Raw genomic sequence first — 9,514 nt, forward strand, 5'->3', positions numbered from 1 at the left:
TTATAGACGGAACAGTATATTATGTGCCTGGAGCTGTTTATTTCATATTAGTGCTGTAGTTCTTGTTTTTTGTTTTTTCATTTACCTAGGAAGCCATAATCACTTTTCCTCAGGTGCTACAACTAACATCCCCTATACTTCATTGGTTTAATTGTCTGATGGTTTTCATTAATGTAGTGTCTAACAAAGAAAAATTAGGCCCTAAATTCCATTTCCTTTTTCCTCGGTATGTTACACAAGACACTGTTTTTTGTATCAACAACCCAATTTCAGTGCTACATTTTTAATAATATTTTCTTCTAGAATGGCACCACAATATTAACAACTGTGGAGAACAGTAGCACCACGTTTCTCCAACAAGAAAGCAGCTCAATGGTTGCCATGGTCCTCAACAGCTCTGGTACTCTTGGAATCCCAGTGTCCCTGGCCACAAACAGCAGTCCTTCAGTTGTGTGCTCTCCAGCGAAGACTCTGCTGCAGAAATTGGGAACAACAGGAGTGCCAGTAATGATTTCTGGCCAGCAAGCATTTGTTCAACCTCAACCTAGAACTGTTCAGCAAACTGTTGGCAGCTCAAACCTTGTGCTCACTTTAGCTGACACCAGCGAGGTATCTCAAGATCTTATGTCCAGTGCACAGCAGGGGAGCACTGTAGTTGCTTGCACAGATCTCCAGTATCAGTTGCCTTCGGTATCATCCGATAGCAAAGACGAACAGGAGGCTCCTGAAGAATGCACATCGTGATGCACAGACTGTGTGGAGATTCCACAACATTGTGAACACTGATTTGTACTTGTTTTACATGCAGCCTGCTGTTATTGCGGTACATAAGTTTGTAGTGCTGCTGTAGACACAGCTTTAAGATCTCTGGTTTTTTTTAATGCTCAAAGGGCCCTTTAAGGTGCACATATGCATCATCAATCTTTTATGTGGACAGAACCACCACACTGCTAAGTTTCACATACCTTGATCCAAATGACATACAAAATGGAAGATTGCTGCCATGTGACACCATTCAGTGTTGGCAGTCATCCCGAAATACCGAAAATAATTTTTACCTAGACTAGTCTACTTATTGGTTAAGATTAATACTGAAAAGTACAAAATATATGTTTGAGTGTAGTTTAGCAATTGCAAAAGTTGCACACTCACCCTCTGCTGAATCAGCTGTTTACAACAAGTTATTGGCCATGTAACTAATTTTTCAGGCTGTAAACAAAGCCCGGAAAATGTTGGACAAAAATGCAGCAGATCCAACATGCCCTATTAGAATCTCCATACAGCAAAGCTGCTGTGCGTCTTTGTCTTTCACCCAGTGCTCTGATGCGCATGACGCGATGTGATCATGTAAGATGTCTACAATGTAGATGATCATTTCTGACTGAACTCATCTCAGAGGCATCCCTAAGCTAGGCTATGACCAGAAGTGGAAAGAGGAAGTTAATTCAAAGCCAGAAGTGTCACTTGGCTGACTGGAAGTGGCACTATGCAAGTCAGGTATGAGCAGTGGCGGATCCAGAAGGGGGGGGGGGGGCGTTAGAGGCGATCATCCCCCCCTCCCTCCCTAAAGCCTGTGTCAGCCTCTCCTCTCCCTCCCTTCAGTGCCTGTCGTTTACCTCCTTTGTCAGGTTGCCCCGGCTACCGCTGCCCAAAAAATGGAAAGAGAATATTGTCCCCGCCTTCTACCTCTCTCCACATCTTTCCGCTTTTTTTCTGGTTCCCTATGCACATATCCAGTGAAGGCTTCTTAGGCACCGCCATATTCCTCTCTGGGCTGTTGTAAATATGTGTGACCCCTCTAAAAACACTGCTGAGGCGGCGACGTCAGCCTTTGTACTCCCCCCCCCTCCCTATGTAGGCACCTGGATCCACCCCCAAGTATGACCTGCCACCCCTATGACTAGTGAGAGCAAGCTGACCGCAGTGCAATCTATTCGGCAATGGAGCAGCAGCCATGATCGGGGAAATCCGGGGAAGTTTGCGAAAAGCTGTGTTCAAGGATGGGGGGTGTCAGAGGTTCACTACCTCAAGCTATCAGAGATCGGTTGGGGAACTATTCGCCTAGGGGCAGCAGCCTCAGTCAGTAATAGCAGCGGAGGTTCGCAAACAAAAGCTTCGCTCTTAAAAATTGCATGACCATGCACTTGTGCTCTGGGATTGTGGCACTCTCAGGTGTGTTTCTAACAAAAAAAAATGGGTGTGCTTGTGCGCCATAAGAACGAAAAGTTGATGCTTCGACTGTTAGCTTGGTGGCCCCCATAAGCCGTATCTCACGTATTAAAAAAAAACGCATGTTGGACTGCCTCAACAATTCCTAAAATGGAAAGCCAGGATGTGCTGTCTCTTATCAAAGATTATGTGGATGGAAAGTGGTGCGGAATTAGTATCTGTTCAAGAAAGCAGTCAAGAAATAGATGTGTAGCAATAATTTGTTAAGCAGGTTATACTTCCTTTCCATCTTACAAGTTACTAAGATCTTCCCTTGTGCAGTGGTGTGCTTTTTGAATAAGCTGCTTTCCAAAGGCAATGTGCATTACATTGCAGAGAAGGTGATTTTTTCAAATTAGGCAAAAGCAGGCTGGGTACATACTAGATCCTATCATACTGTGGGCAGCAGCTGAAAACATTACATGTTGCCAGTGCTGCACAGCTATAGATGGAAGGCTATTCAAGTATATTTCTAAATGATGAGCTATGACCACAAGCATTTGTGCAAATTTTCTAACTCATTACTGTGTCAATATAGAAGCAAACTTTTGTGAAAGCCGCCTGTTTGTTGTTTCAGTCAAATCACTTCCATACAATCTCTGATATAACACAATACATTCCAACTCTCCATCTTCACAGTTGTGAGAGAAGCAGGCAATTGAGTAAACAGGGCAAGCCTACGCTTTTCACTTGCTCACAGCACACACTACTTTCCTCAGAGGCATGCCTGAAGGGAGGGACTTTAGTCCCGATGTCCAAGTGTACAATCACATTATTTTTTATATATTTCAGGCGTAGTTCACAGTCTGAAAATATTAGTTACGTAGCAAGTAACCTGCTTGGATTAGTTGTATTGGGTTTTCCTGAATGCACTCTGCATCTTTTGCTGTAGTTAGTGTGCTGTAAAATAAGTACATAAAACTTTTCAGTGATGATCTTAACAAATAAGGGATCTAATGTGGTCAAAAAAATATTTTGAGTATGTCATGAAACTGGCCAATAATATGATTGATTTCATCGCACTGTAATAATCCTCTTTTCTTTTAATAGCTGTTTCATGAAACACTATATGTTACTGCTTGTCATCAGATATGTTGTTTGTTATTTGTGTGCTGTAAGTTCTCTTGTGTGTCTTGTTCAGCCACCTGTGCCCTCTAGCACCTCAGTGTGGTATGCACTTCATTATTATGCTACCATGATTGCTGTACCATGTCATATTACGCTAAGTTTTTCATAAAGAAGCATGTGTCTTAAAAGGACCTAAGAACACTTTTTTTTGGGGGGGGGTGACGTTAGAAACGTGGCACAACAAGCATTGTTCCTCTTGAAGAATAAATTTTTTAAATGACTAAGTACGAAATGATATATTAGGAGTCCAATTTTCACTTTCACCATCCCTTCATGATGTTCCCATTTCCCTCTGTGAGGGTAGTGCTGGAAGCAATGCCCTGCATTTGCTCTTTTTGTTTTATTATCAAAGTTGTCTGAGAGAGAGAGAAAAAAAAAGCAGTGACTGGATAGATGGGATGTGTTAGCTAGCACTGTCCCATTTTATTGAAATCACTGAATGATCTGAAACAATGTGCATGCATGCATGGCATGGTGTGCAAAAGTATATTGTGTTTAAAAAAAAAAATAGCTGGCATCTATAGGCGGCCAGCTGCTACCACCAGACCTCAGCTGGCAGCTGGCAAGAAATACAAAAAAATGGTTAGGAGGAGCCCCCTCCTTAAAAAGAGGGAAGACAATGTTTATATGTCACATATTGGCGGTGTCTTGGTTACATCTTCATGCTCTACTTGCGTAATGTGCTATCTCACCAAGCTTCATGTAATGCTGGCAGGTAGTTGGTTGCTATAGTTGGTTACAACCTTCAAAAAAAAAAAAATATGAACTCTGCCCACAGCTATCGCTGTCTCACCGAGAGAGAATTTGCATAGATGCTCCAATGCAATTGCATTTTCTCATTTCTATGGTGTCAAGCACTTTTGCACGTTTAGGACAGTCAGTTTTGCCATACCTATATATGTTTGTGTCACTGGTTTTAGTATGAAAACTTGGAACATCCGACAAATTTTATCAGATATTCTGGCATCACTGCTCAGCCAAACTTAATGTTTGGCCGAGTAGTGATGACAGGGATGGCAAGCTTTTCATTCCAAATATGCCTAGTATATACATTAACAGAGAGAAAGTACTTACGCTTTGAATGGAAACCAGCTGCCACAACTCTTACACAGATGAATAGCAAGCACACAGCAGTTCTGTAGATGGAGCTTGTATTTTTTTTTTGTGGGTTGTAACGAACTGTAGTGTTTGTTTATGTTACAAGCACAATATGAAAGAAACAAAAAAAATGTGGATGCTACAAACACAGCACTGCACGGCTGCAATTAACACACAAAGCCAGAACCATAAAACGCAACATAGACTAGTCTTGGAAGCTTTAAAAAGTGATAACACTGCCTCTGTTGACATCACAAAGAAATGGAGCATCTCAGTCGGTGCATGAGTGGCACACGTACGCAGTAGTAAGGCTTCGTTTTATGGTCTGTGCTTTGTCTATCTTAATAGAACTTTTTGTTGGGCTAGTTGGTACATGCTTACTGAAAAACCAAAAAGACGCGTACCATCAAGGAAAAAAGTAAGGACAGGACAGAAAGGGCGTCCTTACTTTTTTCCTTGATGGTACGCGTCTTTTTGGTTTTTCAGTAAGCTTTGTGTATCCATGTGTTAAATATAATTTGTGGTGTTATGCAATCTCTTTGTGTTCATTTATGCTGTGCTCATAGCATGAATGAGGAAGCCAAGCTTCATGGATGGTTCAGGGCCCATCTAAGAGCTTTGAAAAAATTTAAATAGCTCTTAAGGAGCCCATTGCATCTCTTAAGACAGTTATTTACACCGAATCTCCTGAAATGCATTCTCAGAAATTTTATGTGCCAAAGTGGAATAAAATAGCTACAAGGACTTAAAAATGTCTCGTATCCCAAGCCACAGGACACCCCCATAACATAGCCCATGTAGTTATGGCCACGTCCCACATACTTGAGCACACCATAGTCCATTGACATGAGTGTTGACAACTTTTGGTTGTTTACAACTAAATGTGTCCTCCCGGCTATACTTCCAACACATTTTTCACATTACTTTAGTGGCGATAATTCCAATATGTAGTTCATAGCATGCACTCAAAGCAAGCATTTCCACAAAGTCATTTTCATTTGTGCCTTTAATGCAATGAGATGAACAACTCTACCTTCATCTTTGAGAGGGAAAAAATAAAGAGTACCGTGCTGACAAGCTGCAGCATGACAGATGCATACAATCACCAGGAATGTTACTTTGTCATGCCAGTGGAGGATATACAAATGCATGTGTCAACAGAAACCTAAAAACTTAAATGGAGAGAGAAATAGTTGAAGAAGCCAACTTTATGAAAGTGGAAAACTGCATGAGCGCACCTAATGTGTATATTAGTTGTGACGATAAACATTTCTGACTGCATTGTTTTGACTGCATGCTCCTGCCTGTCATTTGTGTTCCTTCAGGTGTATTTGCACTGGATGAACTCTCTTTTTAGGAAGCATGCCATATCATTAAATTGTCTTTTTTTTGTAACTTGTTACTGTTCTCTACAGGCAAGCAAATTTTATCACGTACTCTATTAAAAGTGCTAAATTAATGAAACAGCATGACTAAATTAAACCCGATTACGTTGGATGGTAAACCTGTCGGATTACTCACCTGAGTGAAGTGGGGAGAGTTGAAAGACAGCTTGCAGGGATACCTTGCTCAGATTGGTAGGAATATTAAATACTTAAAGTTTATTTATAAATTGTAGGGTTTCCACATGGCAATTAAACCATATATGCCCAAACTCAGAAAAAATGACAAAATAAATATTTTTTTTTCACAAAAACTGTACTTCTACCCTCAAAAGAAAGCACAAGTTTTTATTCACTGTCAGGCAAACGCAACACTGTTACACTGGGCATTAGGGGTGCTATGTGCGGGTGTGGTAAGCCTTGAAACATTTCACGTGCACGCCGACATTGCACTTCTTCCTCTCCATGACGTCTTTCATGCAAAGCACGCGTTTTCCCGGATAAATCGCTCGGCATTTCACGCGCACTTCTTCCTCTCCATGACGTCTTTCACAAAAAGCACGCGTTTGCCCGGAGAAAGCTGTCGGCACGTGGCAGCCTGAAAAGCAAGCGATGTCTATGCTTGCACACGTTGAGAATGAGACCTGCTTGATGTGCTGTAGGTGGCGCTAGTCATCAGCTAAAGAAATAGCGATGTTAGAGTGCATCAAAGAAGCGTCCTATATGTAGGACACTGGGCATATATGGGTTAATGTTGACCCTTAGGACCTCCTTCACAAAATGAATGTTTCCATGCTTGGGGGGATACCTTTAATGTAACGTACTTTCCTGCAACACATAATTTTTTTAGCACAAAGCTGCATGTACTTTGGGAGCGCCATGGCAGTGTACAGAAATGAAAAGCAGTGTGGCTCAAGTATGACAATTCATAATAACTGCAACCTCTCTTACACACGCATTTAAAAAAAAAGGAATTGTGAAGAGGTTTATTGGTCGTTGAAAGACGTAATGGTCGTCAGCGGCAAGCAAGCGGCAAGCAAGCGGCAAGCAAGCGGCAAGCAAGCGTGCATCGGAGCCACAGGCTCCGATGCACGCGCGTAGTGAACAGGGCTGGATGGAGGCGGCTCGCGGCGCGCAAGGGGAACAGCGTGGGCAACCTCCTCCGAAACAACAGTGCGGAGCGGGGTGGGCAGACGGGTGGTAGGCTCGTGAGTAAAAGGCATTAAGGAAAGTTGGCGGGCAACTTCCTCGCGGACGAAGTCTCGAACCTGCTGAAGCAACGTCGAATGGTCAGGCATGGTGTCGAGACTGCACAGCGACTCGCCACCCCGTGGAGGCTGCCGAGTCAGAGCGCGCTGCTTCTTCAACTCGTCGTAGCTCTGACACAAGCTGACGACTTCTGAAACTGTGCCCAGATTCCTAGCCAAGAGCATTTGGAAAGCGCCATCGTCAATGCCCTTCAGGATTTGTTTGATCCTGTCAGCTTCGGGCATGGTGTCGTTGACACGTCGACAAAGGTCGACGACGTCCTCAATATAGCTTGTGAAGCTTTCTCCAGTCTGCTGTGAGCGGACGCGCAAGCGTTGCTCTGCGCGCTGCTTGCGGACAGCTGGTCGACCGAATACTTCAGAGCAGGACGTCTTGAAGACGGTCCATGTGGGGATGTTCTGTTTGTGGTTGTTGTACCACAATTCGGCGACGCCAGTCAGATAAAATATGACGTAGCCTAGCTTGTCGGGGTCATCCCACTTATTATGCGCGCTCACCAGTTCGTAGTGGTCAAGCCAGTCTTCCACGTCGGTCTCATCTGCACCGCTGAAGACCTTTGGGTCCCGGAGCCGAGGAAGCCCGGTGCAGGTGACGGACAGGGACGAAGGCGCCGGTGGGTTTGCGTGGTCAGTCATGATCGGCGGCAGCGTCCGGCTACGCAGCTCCAGGGTGTAGCGACGGGGATGAACAGCACCTCCACCAAATGTGAAGAGGTTTATTGGTCGTTGAAAGACGTAATGGTCGTCAGCGGCAAGCAAGCGAGAAGAAGCGTCCAGAGGCACAGCGGCGATCCGAAACACGAGCCGAGCGAGCCGAGCGTTGGCGATGCTGCTGGATGGAGGCGCATCTTCTTCTTCACAGAATAAATAAAGAAGTGTTCAAGTAGTGAAACTTTGAAATCAAGCTGTTTGTGTCAGAAACGAAGCGGAATTTCGGATAAAACACGTTGGCCGGCTTGTTGTTCAGCATCCATGATAGAGTGAGTAAGCGGACATAGAAAGAAAACAGACAAGGACACAGCGCTGTGTCCTTTCTTTCAATGTCCCTATCAAGTCACGCTTACTCAATCTATCGTGAATTTCGAAAATTGACAGAAACTGCTCTATTAGCCATAATCTTTGATAGTCATGCTCTACAAAATGCAAACCTATTTTACAGCAGTTACAGCGGAGCTGTTATGCTGGAGGTTTGCCGTGGGCCGTAGATAGAAAATTATCATCATCATGAACCGGCGCGCGCTCTCTTCTTCCTCTTCTGATTCTCTCCCAGAACACGTGCGCCGATTTGTCCGGCGTGGGATGCAGTAGCTCTGATGGGCGAGAGAACGATTACAGAGAGAAAGAAAGAAAGGAATTCTTGGCGAGGCGAGATTCGAACCCACGGTCCGAAGGCGAGCTTCGTAACTACTCGGCTATCCAGGCACGCTAGCATAGAGTAAGCTAAGCAGTAAGTCAGCTGTTTGTCTTTTAAGTTAGGCTTTCAGCGAGTTCTGCACGTGTTTTTAAGTGATCGCAAAAACCAGCATCACTGAAGGCCGGCATGTAGCAGCATGGTGAGCATCAAATGTCAGCAAAAACCGGCCAGCAACACAGCCTGTGTCCAGGCGCCGAATTCGCCTTAAAAGGGCCCTGCAACTCTTTTCCAAGTTACCATCGAATGGCTTCCCTGCAAACATTTTTAGAATCCGTCAGATACGAGCGGAGGTAGAGAGATTTGTCGCACGTACGCTGTCATTGCTTTCTCTCTCCTCTCGTTCCGACGAACGCGCTGGAAGCAAAGCAGAGAGGGATGGCACGAGGGGGAAGAACTTACGTCACGCACGCGTCATGTCCTTGGGCACTTTTTCTTTATTTTTTTTTTCTTTGAACGCGCGGCTAACCTTCAGGGAGAGCGCGCGCAGGCACGTGGCGGCCTCCCACGGCGGGCGCAGTAACTATTCAGCCGCGATCACGGCCGCCTGGATGATCATGCGCGGCGGTGTGCCGCCGCGCGCCCCGATCCAGGCGGCCGTGCCGCGATGCTCAAACCAGCCAACGGCCATGAATTTGGATATATGGCATCATTTGTAGAGACAAGAGGGAGTGATTTTCAGCTGAATTCGAGAAGTAATTGTTAATTCCAGGATGGTGTTTAATGGATTAAGTCATTGGCAGACACATGCATCGAGCGTCGCCGTAGGTAGCCCGCAAAGGGGAATGACACCAACAGTTAAGCAACATATCAACTAAGGAAAAGGGAAAAAAGAAAGAAAGAACCGGAGTAAAAAGCGGAGAAGAAATTCCTGGGGAGGCAAGTGCTCTTTGACATTGCGTGGGTAGGTGGTCTTAAAAGCGGAGAAATAGTGAAGGGCACAGTGGTTCGAAGTTTCTAGAAAATAAAAGTTACATACATAATACATGCGTACATTGTATTTTTGTTGCCAGCTGTAT

General features: G+C 44.5%; 1 long non-coding RNA gene across 1 annotated transcript; it reads left to right on the forward strand.

Annotated features, from left to right (window-relative positions):
- The first annotated feature begins 287 nt into the window (after positions 1-287).
- LOC119377377 (uncharacterized) lies at positions 288-5,186 on the forward strand. Its single transcript, XR_005180807.2, has 2 exons — positions 288-4,761; positions 4,921-5,186. It is a non-coding gene; the product is annotated as an uncharacterized LOC119377377 (long non-coding RNA).
- The last annotated feature ends 4,328 nt before the right edge of the window (positions 5,187-9,514 follow it).

Source organism: Rhipicephalus sanguineus, unplaced genomic scaffold, assembly GCF_013339695.2.
Source record: "Rhipicephalus sanguineus isolate Rsan-2018 unplaced genomic scaffold, BIME_Rsan_1.4 Seq443, whole genome shotgun sequence".
Lineage (NCBI taxonomy): Eukaryota > Metazoa > Arthropoda > Arachnida > Ixodida > Ixodidae > Rhipicephalus > Rhipicephalus sanguineus.